Genomic DNA, 14,110 nt, shown 5'->3' with positions numbered 1-14,110 from the left:
CTGTCACCCATATGGATAGAATGGGTCCTCCTGGGACTCACTGCAGACTGCACCTGTGTCACTCTGGCCCCGGCTGTTGGCACCTTTAGCGTTTCTCCAAGACCCAGACTTCGCGATTGCGAAGCCATAGCTTTGGATCAGAAAGGGTGTCTGAGCCACTGAGCTTGAAGGCTACCTCTCCGACTATCATCTATTATCCCGTGTTACCACTACACAGAAATTGGGCTCAGTCAAACCACACAGAGCAGTAAGATGCTGGAGCTGCCAGTTGGGCTGTTTATACTGGAAGAAGGATATTTGAAAACCCATCTCAAAATCTAACCCAGCATGATCCTTTTATATGCAATTATCCCCCAGTTTGGCATGAAATTCAAATAAATGTTTAGAAATGCTCAAACCTCCGGATGAAAGCTATAATTAATGTATCAATGATTTTTTTTTCTAAAGGGCACGCAATCAAAAAGAGAAGCCAGCATATTAGAGCAATTAATGGAAATTAGACAGAGTTGGGGGGACAATGGGTTTGCATTCTGGTTGGAAACATTTTCAGGATTTAGACACTGTCGGGTCAAAATTTGTCATGGCTGGAACCCAAACTCTGATTAATGTCTGTGGCTTATGGGGGGCATAGCACAAGCAGGGTGAATGGTGCAAATAGTAAAATACAAAAGACAAGGTCCTGCCACGTGGAACTCAAAATCTGAACAATATGTAAACTAAATAGCAGATGGAAGCCAAGTATTCAATCAAAACAGTGTGGACAGGGAATGGGCACGAAGCCTAGGCTCCCCTTCTTGGGAAGCTTCAGGAAGGACCAGATTGAGCCAAGGTTATCAGCACAAACAACACCCTGTTGCCAACATGGGGTCCCTGAGCCACACATCTCTGTTGTGCCCCAGCAGCCAACATCAGATGGCCAACCTGTGCTACAAACTTTCCTGCCAAGTATATTATTGATGCTCAGATAGCTCTAAAATCACCCTTCTTCCGGCCTGTGGCCAACTCAAGAGCAGATACCTGTCTTTGTATTCCATCCCTCAGCTCAATGCCTGGCAGAGAATAGATGCCCAAAAAATGCTTATGAAGTCACATCAGGTTGAGTGCTCACCTCTTAAGTCCAGTTAATTTTTAGGCAGGATCTTCCCTTTGTGTTTCTAGAAATGTATATGCATCTTCCAATGCCCCCTGTATGTTGCCTCCTCCCAGAAGCCTTCCTGAACCACTACAGCCCATGGTAACCTGACCCTCCTCTGAGCTCCAAATTCACTCATCATCCATCGATTTCTTTATGCAGCTCTATCTAAAATGTAAGCTCCTGGAGGATGAAGAGAGTGTCTTGTTCATCTTTTCATCTTTAAAAATATGTTAGATGTTATGAACTGAACTGTGTCCCCACCCCCCAAATTCAAATGTTGAAGCGCTAATCCCTGTACATCTCAGAATGTGTATTGGAAGACAGGGTCTTTAAAGAGATAATTAGATGAGGATCTTGAAGTGAGGTCAGATGGGTAGAACCCTAATGCAACATGACTGGGTCCTTAGAAGAAGAGGGAGAGAGGCAGGAGTTTGTGCACAGAGAGGAGGCCACAGCAAAGAGTCAGCCATCTGCAAGCCAAGGGAAGAGGCCTCCAAAGAAACCAACCCTACCGACACCTTGATCTTGGACCTCCAGCCTCCGGAAGTGTGAGAAAATAAACTTCTGTTGCTTAAGCAAGGGAGGTAGAAGAAAGAGGGGTAGATTCAGCCTCCAAGTTCTGAATTTGATAAGCACATTGATAATTTCTAGAATACTCCAAGAATCAAGGATATGCCTAAGTGAACTGTGAACACCAAATTAGAATGAGGTAAAATGACCTCACACTGAGGGACTTTGGAAGGAATTGCCGTGGGTTGAAGTGTAGCTCTACCCTTGATGGGCCATGTGCCACTTCAACTCCCTGGACCTTTGTTTTCCGGTATTTTCCCCTCAGATTTGAAACGCCTACTTGTCTAGTGTTGGCCCGGGCTGGTGTGAGCATTACTGCATTAATGTGGGTAGAGCATCTACCACAATTGGCATATCCCTAGATGCTGAATTAAATGCAGCCACAATTAAGAAGGCACCCAAGGTGGGAAGGAAACCATAAATTCTGGAAACACAGAGGAAGGTAAGTGCTCATTATATGCTTCCTTGGAAGGTTCTGGACCTGCATCTCTACTGAGGCCTTCATCCACACTGGGATGAGAGGCAGAAGTGGTGAGTCCTGACAAGGATTCTCCCTGACCAAACTTTAGCCAGGTTCCTCTAGCCCCTTGATCCACTAGGCCCCTCCTGGAACCTTGTCAAGAGCAAGAATCCTGCTACATCAGTGCAGTGAGACTCTCCTACCCTCAATATCCAGTCACCTGGGATATTTGACCAAATTCCTCATCTCTCTTTATCCCCCCTCAGTGATATCAGATCACTCTGGCCTACCTTCAGCAAGAATCCTATGTGGTCAGCTTAGCAAGAATCCCCCTGTCCTCAGAGCTCCTGGGTAGCTCAGTCAGTTAAGTGTCTGACTCTTGGTTTTGGCTCAGGTCATAATCAGGTCCTGGGATCGAGCCCTGTATTGGGCTCCTTGCTCAGTGCAGAGTCTACTTGTCCCTCTCCCTCCTCCTCTGCTCTTCCCCCTGCTCGCACTCTCTCTTTCTCTCTCTCTCAAATAAATAAATGAAATCAATTTTTTAAAAAGAGGGGGGTGATGCCTGGATGGCTCAGTTAAGCATCAGACTCTTGATTTCAGCTCAGGCCATGATCTCAGTGTCATGAGATCAAGCCCTGTGTCAGGCCCCATGCTCAGCATGGAGTCTGCTTGAGATCCTCTCTTTCCCTCTCCCTCTGTCCCTCCCCCTGCTCATGCTCTCTAAATAAATAAATAAATAAATAAATAAATAAATAAATAAATAAATAAATAAAATCTTAAAAAAAAAAAAAAAACGAAAAAGAATCCCCCTGCCCTCTTGGTAATTTTCCACCCACTGACCGCCCCCCCCACCTCTGCTCCTTGGCTATAAATCCCTACTTTTTCTTGTATTCAGAGTGGAGCCCTATCTCTCTCCCCTATCGCAAAACCCCATGGCAGCCATCCCTCAAATAAAGTCCTGCCTCACCGTCTTTAACATGGGTCAGAATAAAATTTCTAACCATCCAAAGCTCACCAAGTGGGCTTGAATACAGTCTCCTTTTGGGGGCAGAAATAACATCCTATTCATCTTTTGAACCCCAGTGTCCATCACATGGCAGTTCTGATAAACTGTACTCATACAATCGTAGCAGTTAGTAGGAGGAGGAAGAAGAGTAATAGCAATCCCTACTGGGCCTTGCTTTTCTAAACAACGTGCTGAATTGCTCTGGCAGCCCCGTCCAGAGACCACACCTGAGGAAGGGTGCCTGTCCCTGGCTCCAGTCAATTCTGGACGCGTCCCTGCATCTCCCAAAGACAAGAGAGCGTGAGGACACACACAGTTTGCCTCTGTATGTCTGATCAAAACTCTTGCAGCCAGATGCCCAGGCCTCCCTAAAATAGCTCTGATTGCCATGCCCAGCAGAGAAGCTGCTGAGGAAATTGTCGGGTTGCCCAGAGAAGAGATTCCATCAGTCGTGACAAAAGCCTGTGTTGTCCTCGACACTCCATCTTGAAATGATTTCCTTCAGAGCCTCCTGCATTATGCTAATGAGTTCTTTTTCTGAAAGATCTCCATCTTGCAGACCACTGAGCTCTGAAGTCACACTCACTGTGGGGACTACAAATCTTAGCCTGGTTTCAGTCAGGCTCAAAAAAAAAGCAGATCTGGAAGAGAGTTAGCGACGGTGGCAAATGGAACTCTTAAAATTACTTTCCAAATTTCAAAGGATTAAAAACCAGGAGGTTTTTCTCACCTCATCCCTGTAACATCTTCAGTCATGTTATGGGAGAAAAAAATAATCATTTTTCAACTCTGTTTTTCCTCTGTGACAGCACCTACATAACACACGGATCAAAGTGCAAAGATAGACCAAGGCTTGACCTTGTCTGTGACCATCTGTAAAAACTGAAAGTAAATAAGCATGATGATAGAGAGGCAGGGGTCATGCATGGAGAGGGAGTTGTATATGAAGTCAGTGAGGAAAAGCACTCATGACCCAGGTGTGCCACCTTTTGTGAAGGTAAGTGGTGCTCCACAGTGAGGAGGTCAGAACTCTTTATTTAAAAAATTAACTCACTTTTTAAAGGGGAACCCAATGTGGGGCACATGGGTGGCTCAGTTGGTTAAGCATCCGACTCTTGGGTCATGATCTCAGGGTCGTGAGATCGAACGCTGAGTTGGGCTCCATGCTCAGTGCAGAGTCTGCTTGAGATTCTTTCCCCCTCCTTGTCCCTACCCCTCTGTTCCTTCCCCTCTCCAAAATAAATAAATAAATTTTTTTTAAAAAATAAATAAAGTGGAACCCAATGGTCTCTTGACTTTCTGTCCTCTGTGGGCCTGCTCACAGTGCGGCGTCCTGATGGTTTCTAGAACACTGTTGGCTCCAGGCCAGCTTCCTGTGTCAGGACTGCTTACAGATGAGAGCAGACACATCTATGGCTGCCCTGGGCCTCCCAGGCTCGGCCCATTAGTCTGGACCCGGCCAAAGGCCAATCAAGTTTCCTGCCCAAGGGTAATGGCTCTCCACTAGGACCACCAATTCCCTGCCATGGAAAACACCCCCCTTCACGGCAGGATGTGTCCTTGTCTTCAGGGCCCACATAGCCATCACAGAATAGGCACCATAGAACATGTCTCGATGCACCAGCTCATTACTCCTGTGCTTGATTACACTGTGACAACCCTTCCTTGGAAGACCACAATGTAAGAGATAAAGTGAAGCTCCTTTGGGAAAAGAAGGAGGGTATCTTCCGAGCCTGCCCCTTTATCTTGCAGCAGCCCATAGAGGGCCTCTGATTAGCACTTTAAAAGCCAGCGATTCTAGCTCAAATTCTTCATTTTGGCAGATGGAGAAACTAAGGCCCTGGAAAGAAAATGACAGGCACGGGAAGACACGTGGGTTAGTAGCAAAGTTTCCCGAAGTTGGCCACACCGATGTAAATGCCTCCTGCATGTTCTTCTGATGATGTGAAATCAACGCCCCTCCGGTGTTTATGTTCCCAGCCCAGAGGAAGACGCCACATGCGCGTCCCTCGTAAGACTAACTCTTTAAACCAGCGGTCCTTAACCAGAGGCAGTTTGCTCCTTCCCCAGAGACAAAGGTTTAGAGACATTTTTGTCATGACTATTCTCCCCTAGCATTTTGTGGGTAGAGGCCCGAGCTGCTGCTATCCACCCTGCAATGAACAAGATAGCCCCCCATCACAAAGAATTATCCAGCCCCAAACATCAACAGTGCTGAGCTTGAGAAACCCTGCTTCAAACCATCACAGAAAAACGCCAAAAAAAAGCAGGAAGGCACATGCCTTCAAGTCCCACCAGAGGGAGGACATGGATTCATCCTGTCTAAGAGGACAACCCAAGACTCCACATCTCCACAGTGTCTTTCTCAGCTGGAGGTGAGGGAGAGAGCAACGAAGATCTAATGAAAACCTTATCAAGGAAAAAGTGAAGGGTATCGATTAAATCTTTGTCACCTCAGAGTGCATGGAATGAATAAACATGCAAACAAGGATGGATATCCACACAAATGAATATCTGAATTTTTTTGCCTCCTTTTTCAGACGGATCTCTAGAAGGGATTCTAAGGCCCTGGAAACATTTTCTCAGGACTTTCCAAAAGTTGTAGCAGATGAAACCCCCACCAGCAGTATATGAGAGTAGCCGCCTCACAGCCCTTGCCAATATTTTTTTGTCTTATCCTTAGTCTTTGTTTATTTAACAGGTTAAACAAACAGTCACCTTGTTGTTCTAATTAATTTTAGTAAGGCTAAGCTTGCTTTATTTGTTTATTGGCCATCTGCATTTATTCTTCAGTGTATCTCCTGTTCAAGTCTTTTGCTCATTGTGTTCATTAGAGTTTTTGCATTTTCTTATGGATCAGTATAAATATTTTTATATATAAATGTCTGAATCCTTTACTATACTACCAGAAATATTTTTCTAAGTTTTCATTTGCCTTTGAAATGAAAGGAAAGGCGAAAATATAGAGGAGAGAAAAGAATATGTTTATAATCTCAGAATGAAGAAAATCTTTCTAAGAAAGCTATGACAACAAGAAATCATAAAGAAAAATACCAGCAAATTATATTTGGTAGAAATAGATAACTTTAAAATATCTATGGGGGTAGGGGAGCCATAAAATCAAAGACAAAGATCTGTGGAGGGAAGGTTTACAATTCAAGTGACAGATACAGGGCAAATTTCCTTAATAAACAAATAGCTCTTACAAACTAATATGGAAAACTTTAGACCCACAACAAAAACCCAGGTAACAGATTTCAAGTAGTGTGCTCACACATACACAACCAATGAATATATAAAGATGGTCAACAGAACTCACAGTGAAAGAAATCCAAAATATCTCTTTTTATCCATGATAATGGCAAGAATTTAAAGGATGGACAATACCTAGTGTTGGAGAGGGTGCACCACCTCTATTAGACACAGGGGCCCTTCGAGCTTAAAGCCTGTCACAATCTCTCCCCTCCATTCCACACCAACAGCAAAAATTGAAAAGATAAGCATGTTTGCCTCGACTTTGTGTTTAAAGATTTTATTTATTATTTATTTGGCAGAGAGAGAGCACAAGTGGGGGAGCGGCAGGCAGAGGGAAAAGCAGACTCCCCACTGAGCAAGGAGCCCAATGCTGGACTCGATCCCAGGACCCTGGGATCATGACCTGAGCCGAAGGCAGACACTTAACCGACTGAGTCACCCAGGTGCCCCTGCTTCAACTTTAGAGGCTCAGCATGGAATATACAGAAATCTGGTCATGGAACATTTACAACCTCAAGCAAAGTCTCTTGAGCAAAATAGGATCTAGACTTTCTCAGAATCAAGGGAGAACAATGCAGGCCAATATGTCTTCTCTCTCTCAATGATACCATTTTAGCTATGCTAATCTGGAGGAGGCTGAACTTTAGAAAATATAAGGAAGATGAGCTTCTATAAAATGTTTGTGAAAATGTCTCCCAGGACTGGGACTTTGAAGGAACAAGGGAAATAAGGGGATGGGAGATGGGAGTTGGTGACAGAAATACAAGTTGCTTTCCGGTAACATCCGAGGCCGATTCTTGGTTGTGCAGTGAATCAGAGCCCATCTGATGTCACCTCCACACCTGAGATGATTTCCATTGCACCGTGGTATCAGGTTCTCAGATACCTTCCTCCTTGCTGGCCAAGTTCTCAGTTGAGTTGTCCCCAGTGGATGCCTTCAAGATGCTCCTCCCTGTGAAGCAGACTGGCAGAACATTTCTAGCTGTCCACCAGTCCTGATTTACAGAGCCCGTGATGATGCACACAGTTGTCCATTTGGATGTCCTACCTGGGACTTCACTCCTTAGTCCCCATTTCATGAAGAAACAGAGCAAGAGTTCACAACAGCTCAGAGCAGTTTAATAGGAACTCGTAGGACTATTGCATCATAATTCAAGCAACCAAGAGCGAAATCAAATTACAAATTACATGGAGAAATTTCTATATTTTTCAGTCAAGATGTCTCTCTTTTCTATGTGTTATTTCAAGGCTTGCACCACTAGGATCCTGATGCTTTTCCAGCATGCGGTCCAACCACTGAGTCCAACAAACTCCTTTCGTGTGAATCCTCCATGCCAGTCATTCGCTAGGCCCTGGGAGACAGTGGCAAAGAAGATGCCACCCCTTCCCTCGAAGGATTCACAGCCCAGTTGGGAACATGTGCTTCATGTACTAGTGGGAGCATGGAAGAGGTGCTGATATGGGACTGAAGTGTGTGATGCATTCGGGAGAGGAGAGACAGCCAGGAAGGCTTCATGGAGGAAGTCTCTGGATCATGACTTTGAAGGTTGCATACGAGTTTGCAAGGGGTACAAGAAGAGAAAAGGCATTTTGGACATTGGGCCGAGCATGCGCAAAGGCCGTGAGATATAGTTGGACCTGCAGAGGCCTAATGCACAGAGTGGAATGTCAGTAGATCATCTGACAGAATCGAATTTTATCCTACAGGCAATAGGGAGCCCTGAAAAGTTTTCAGACAGGGGAGTAACGAGGTCAGATGGGCAGTTTCCCTATTGTGACTGGGATGGGAACTGGACTAGCCAGTGTACCACAGTATTACTATTATGAACAATAATGGGAATATCGATAAAGTGAGCCTAACACGTTCTCTCTCAGGGCACCTTCTTTTGCTGCTAGAAATAAATAACATTTTGTCCTACATCGGTTCTTTCTTCTAGGAAGTTCAAAGAAACTTGTTGACTTTGCCTCTTTAATCTTTTCCAACTTCTCTGAGAGATAGGGTGAAGAAAATAACACTTCCATTCAGCACTCACAAAGGGTTTTCGAGTCCAGTGGGCATGAATTATGCACAGGAAGGGCTTTGATCTCTGTCAATATCACCCACTCTCTTCTGGGGAAGAGGCCTCAATCCCTGAACTTTTGGGCTGGGGACAGAACTTGAAAACTCTAAATCAGATTGTGTACTGCCAGGCTTTACCGAAGCTTTTCCAAACAATGGGCTTTTCCTTGTAAAAATTTGGGACCATGCAGGAAAAAAAGAATGATAAGCACAGACATAACAATCAGTTGTTATTCCATAACCCAGAGATGATGACTTTTAACATTTGGATGTATTTCCTTCTGGTCTTCTTGGCCACATAACAAAATCGGGATCAGGGAGAATATATAATTTTGTATCCCAATAAATTTCGATCCTACAGAAGGTGGAGGGAGACAGGAGAAAATATGCATCATACCAGGAGTAACAAGGTGATGATGACCCAGCTCGGCCAGATGGAACAGTGCACAGAAGTGAGGGTCACTTCCACAGTCTTTGCTAATCTCCTCTCAAGTGGGAGAAGTGCAATGAAGTTTTAAGTTATGGTTAGACTGACAAGGTGACCTCCGAGTCCGCTCCAAATCCTGGATAATCTGACCAGGAAACCGTGAAATGACAAAGTACCAGATTAATCTCAGAGGCTTTCACCCTGACCGAAGTCTGATACTTCCAAAAGGAGGAAATGAGAAATTCTGAACCAGATCCAGATGAACTCGTTCAGCCGCTAACCAATCATGTGGCCTTAACCAAAACACCGCACTTCTCTAAACCTCAGTTTCCTTGTCTGTAAACTGGGGATGATATTTTCTTCCTCACACATGTTTGGGAACTTAAAAGAGAGAAGAGTAGGCATGCAGTAGGCGCTCAATAAAGATCTTCCTCCTCATCATCACTTTCAGGTCTCGAAGAAATCAAGCAGAAGCCCCGCCCAGTTCTGAGATCTCTGCTGGGGTCTATCAGGATCTACCACCATTTCCTCCTTTCTGCACACATTCCCAAGGACGCAGGACCTTCTTGTGCCCATGGCTAGCCTGGCTCTCTCACCACCACCCCTGCTGCCACCTATGGAGCAGCGGAGCCTGAATTATGACACGTTCACTTCATCTGATGTGTCCACTCCATTTCCGAGAAGTTCTAGGCAGAACTTCTCCGTGGCACAGCCCCCACCCAAGGGGCCCGCACTGCCTCTGTGGCATTTGTCTTTCTGCTCAGCTCACGGATGACAATGAGCACTTTGAGGGCAGGGATGAGTCACCTCTGTGGCGCCACTCCCTGGCTCCATGCGCCAGGCACAGACTCCATCACGCTTACAGAAAGAGCGACGAGGACAATAATCCAACCTCTACGGCATGACTCTTTATCGCTGTTCTGGCCACAAAGCGGCAGCTCTCTTCTTTCCAGGTTTGACGTTGATAGAGAATAAAGGAACAGAAGACCTCAAGCCTGCCCTAGAGTTCATAGAAGGTGAGGGGGCCAAGGACCATAAGCCAGATCCCCTGCCCAAGAAGCCAGTCCCATCACACCACAGATCCCCTGGCCTTGCCCCCAGACAAGCAAGCAAATAGGTCTTCTCTGTCAGTACTAATGGACGAGGTGGGCTCTGAGCTGGAAGAAGACAGCACATTCTCCTCCAGAAGACCTGCACCATCATGGTTACTCCCATCTTTTTTAAGCCCAAAGGGCTCATGTACACCTAGGCATGTTTTATTAGATTTGAGTTGATGAGAATAAGACTTTAGTCCACAGAGATTCAACTTCAGGGCAACGACATCCCTAAATGCTCTCATGGGCAAAGTACGCCCCCTGCTCCTCCCCATAAACATTGTTCTCATGACTAACACTTGAAGCTCTCCCCAGTTTGGACAAAAAAAAAAAAAAAAAAAGAGAGAGAGAGATGTAAAGGATGATTGTTCTGGTTATCTATTACTGCATAACAAGTTACTCCAAAACTCAGTGCCTTTAAAAAAAAAAATGCAACGATTGATTACAATTAATGATTTAGGGTCAAGAACTTGAGCAAGGCTCAGCTGGGTAAGTCTTCGGCTCCACATGGCAAGAGCTGAAACCACTCAGTGGAATCAGCTGGCGGATGGGCTGGTCTGGAGGACCAGATGGCTTCCCTCCCATGACTGGCACCCTGGTGGGGATGGCTAGAGGGCTGGGCACAACTGGGCCATCATGTCACCTTTCCAGCAAAATGGTCTCAGAGTAGTCACACGTCTTACACAGTGGCTCAGAGCTCTTGGAAAGAGAATTCAAAGAGCCTGGAAGTATAAGCTTCCAATTTCTTCAGGCGTCTAATAGCAACCCCTCTGTCCTAGTCTATTGGTCACAAAGCCCAGGCAGATTCAAAGGGTTGAGATATAAACCCCACCTGTTGGGGGGAAGGCTGCCAAAGAATTCACAGGCACCTTTAATCCTTCAGATAGAAAAGGACTGTTCTGCCGGGGTTGCAGACTTCTTCCCCCTGAATTATCCCTGTCTCTCAGTGATGTTTTCACATCTGTACCCACGGTCAACTCTGCAGAGCTGGTCCTTAGGTCCAAAGGCCAGGCACAGAGCACATGGCCAATACATGCTTCAGCCCAGCAAAGCAAAAGCCGTTTTCCTTGTAAACCCAACATCCCCAGGCCTCAGTGGCCAGTGAATGGCCATGGAGTCATGTGAACTTCAATGTAGGATTTTGACAAGCATGCCATCCCTACCTGTCCGGTTGTTCAGTCTTCACCATTCACTCTCCAAGAGCTGCTTCTGGGAGTCCTGGGGGCTTCTCCAAGGGAGGTACATCCCCAAGATGGTTTACTCAGAAATAAGTCCTCTCAGGTTGTTCATGAGTTCCTCATTCTTCATTGAGCTCCTCAGCCTAGACAGAGAGAGAGAGAGAGGAGACCTCACATGCCATGTTCACTTACCTCCTACGATGTTACAGGGACTGTCCCATGGACCCCAGCAAGGCCACTAACACCACAGAGTCAATAATCACAACACATGAGATCTGGAACCCTCAGGAAGGTTTCTCTCCTCTCAGCTTTGGTTCCCATATCTGTGAGCCAAAGACAGTGGGGTTTGCAACCATTAAACAAAACAAGACAATTTAATATCGAATCTGGCTTTTTAAAGAGCTCATCAGTGGTAGTCTGACTCTGTGTCACTCAGCTCCACGTGCTCTCCCAAGGCTCTGTGTGCAAGCCTCCACCCCCTCTGCCACCCGTCTGCTAATTCATTCACATGACATGTTTGTGGGGCCATAGTGATGAGCTGAGCGCCATGCTGCAGGCCAGGGAAAACGCGGTCGTGGGGTCTCTGCACTAAGAGGCTCCCAACATCACCCACCTCGTTGGTGTTCTGAGCCAGGTGATGGTCAGAAATATGGCGGCTGCTAAGTCACTTCCACACTCTCTGCGCCTCTCATGCAGCCCTACTCTGCTGCTGGCATCCCCAGATCCTGCCCCAGTGTGGCTCCTGGCATCCCTCCTTGGTCATACTCTCTCGTACTCGTTCCTCTACCAGCTTTCCTGAATGGAGACACCACCAAATCAAGCCCAGGGCCCCGGGGACCAGGCTTCCCATCAAACCACCCAGCCAGCATCCTGCACCCAACTGCTCCCTCCCCCAAAGTTGAAGAGAGTTGAAAAAACCCTGACATCTCCTATTTCTTGGGTTCCTCCTAAGCACTTGGCATACATTCTTTGGTTTATTCCTCCCAAGATGTACAGTTGACCCTAGAACAACAACATGGGGGGGTCAGGGGTGCTAACCCCCCCAAGTAGAAAATCTGCACCTAACTTTTGACTCCCCAAAACTCTACGACTAGCCTCCTGTTGACCAGAAGACTCATCGATAACATAAGCAGTCAATGAACACAAATTTCATGTGATACGTGTTATACACTGTATTCTTACAACAAAATAAGTTCAAGAAAACCAGCATGATTAAGAAAGTCATAAGGAAGAGAAAGTACATTTACAATACTGTACAATACGCATTTCAAACCCACGTTGCTCACGGAGCAACCTTATCCATGTCAGAAGCCTTGTCTCTACCCTACAGCCACGGGGACAGGTTCGGGGGTGGAGGGGGGTGACAGGTGCTTGCCCCTCTCAGTCAGGAAGTGGTGGAGGGGGGACACCCAGGTGGGGCTGGGTGAGATTTGAGGATGAGACACTGCACCTGACTGAAGTTACACAGAAAGGTCGCAGACAACATTCCCCCCACTTCTGAGGAGCTGCTCATCCTCTGAAGTATTTCCGTTCACACATGCCTCCCTGCGGTGGGCATAGCAACCAAGGAATAGGGAGCTGATCTGGAAAGCCTGGAGCAGGTGTATGGGGGGAGAGCAGAGGGGGGGTGACGGAGGCCACCTGAGGTGCAGGGACCAGCAACTTCCCAGTGCCCCCTCCTCCCTGTGGGCCCCGGCTGAAGTGGCCTTGCTTCCCAGCATCCCCAGTGTCCCAGAGCCTCGGAGTGGGTTCCCACTTCCTGCCATGGAGCTCCTGCAGGCCGTTGCCCACAAGGGCCAGGCCTGCCTCCGCTCCTCCCCATCTCCCCAGCATGGGCCTTGTGAGGGCACAGTGTGGGCCCCCAAAGCCGATCGCTGAGTACACAGTGGCAGCCTTTTAACGTTTTTTTAAATAAAAGCTGCGTTTTTGTTCTCGCCCGCCCCCGGTTTGTCTGGAAGGAACAAAATGTCCTAGTCTATTCCACATAAAATATGTACCTCCTTCAGCACCATTTGCAAAAGCATTCTAAAATGGAAAATTTTTGTGGGCTAAGATTGTCTGCCCTCTCCTGCATTTTTTATTCTGTCTCAGAATAATGCTGTGATGAAGAAAGAACAGATGTTTGATGCAGGTAGAGGCTGCTTTTCCCAACATAACACACGGAATAATCAAACCATTTTCACCCATCACAACAAAATCCTGGTCTTTCCAGATTGATACGGAAGCATCTGGGGAGGGCGGGGCTCCATTCAGGGGCCTCCAGGATGGCTGATCAGTTTGTAAAAAACCAGCCCGTTCTTACCAAGGTGAGACTATGAAGGTGAGAAAATGTGGGCCTCGGCTCTGCAGTTACCCGCTCCGCAATCCTGAACGGGTGTCCTCCTGTGTCTGAGCATCTTCCAGCATCTTTAAGAGAGGGACAAAAATGTAGACAGTGGGTTTGCTGGTCAGGTTGAGTACGAAAACGTATAAACTATCTACCATCGTAAATAGTACCATGGAAAGCACTCAACAGCTGCTTTTATTTTCACCACAGAAGGAACGTTCAATAAATTACAGCTATCATGACTTAACGAATCCATCATTCGAGTGGCTTATTCTCTGCAAAACCAGTATTGGAAAGAGCCTGGTGCCTGACATGAACGCATGAAGTCCCCATGCTTCTTCAATTCTGGCTCCTTAAGGCAAAACAGAGATTCCAGGGCTCATGAAATTAAAGCAGTGTATCGTTCATCTTCCAATATGGCCTCGGGAAAAGCTGACTCATTCTCACACACACAGGGGAGGAATTTCTCATGGAGGGGCGTGCCCCTCACCCCCTCACTACTCATCCTTGCCTCCCTTCCTCTCCCCCCTTTTTGAGGGTCTGAGAAGTTCGCTCACTCATGGTAAAGATAAAATTGCGGAACACTTAGACAATATAAAA

At 46.5% G+C, this 14,110-nt stretch overlaps 1 long non-coding RNA gene across 1 annotated transcript in view; it reads right to left on the bottom strand.

Moving 5' to 3' along the window:
• The window catches only part of LOC123850416 (uncharacterized), a 35,602-nt gene extending 22,010 nt beyond the window's left edge, over positions 1 to 13,592 (bottom strand). The window contains exons 1-2 of the long non-coding RNA XR_006792341.2: positions 13,487 to 13,592; positions 11,170 to 11,327 (exon numbers count right to left, since the gene is read on the bottom strand). This is a non-coding gene — a long non-coding RNA (uncharacterized LOC123850416). The remainder of the gene's footprint in view (positions 1 to 11,169; positions 11,328 to 13,486) is intronic.
• Positions 13,593 to 14,110: the final 518 nt, after the last annotated feature.

This window comes from Mirounga angustirostris, unplaced genomic scaffold, assembly GCF_029215605.1.
Source record: "Mirounga angustirostris isolate CCGP_5_RB_7025 unplaced genomic scaffold, mMirAng1.0.hap1 SCAF_10, whole genome shotgun sequence".
Taxonomy (NCBI): Eukaryota; Metazoa; Chordata; class Mammalia; order Carnivora; family Phocidae; genus Mirounga; species Mirounga angustirostris.
This window is presented reverse-complemented; position numbering and strand designations above follow the sequence as displayed.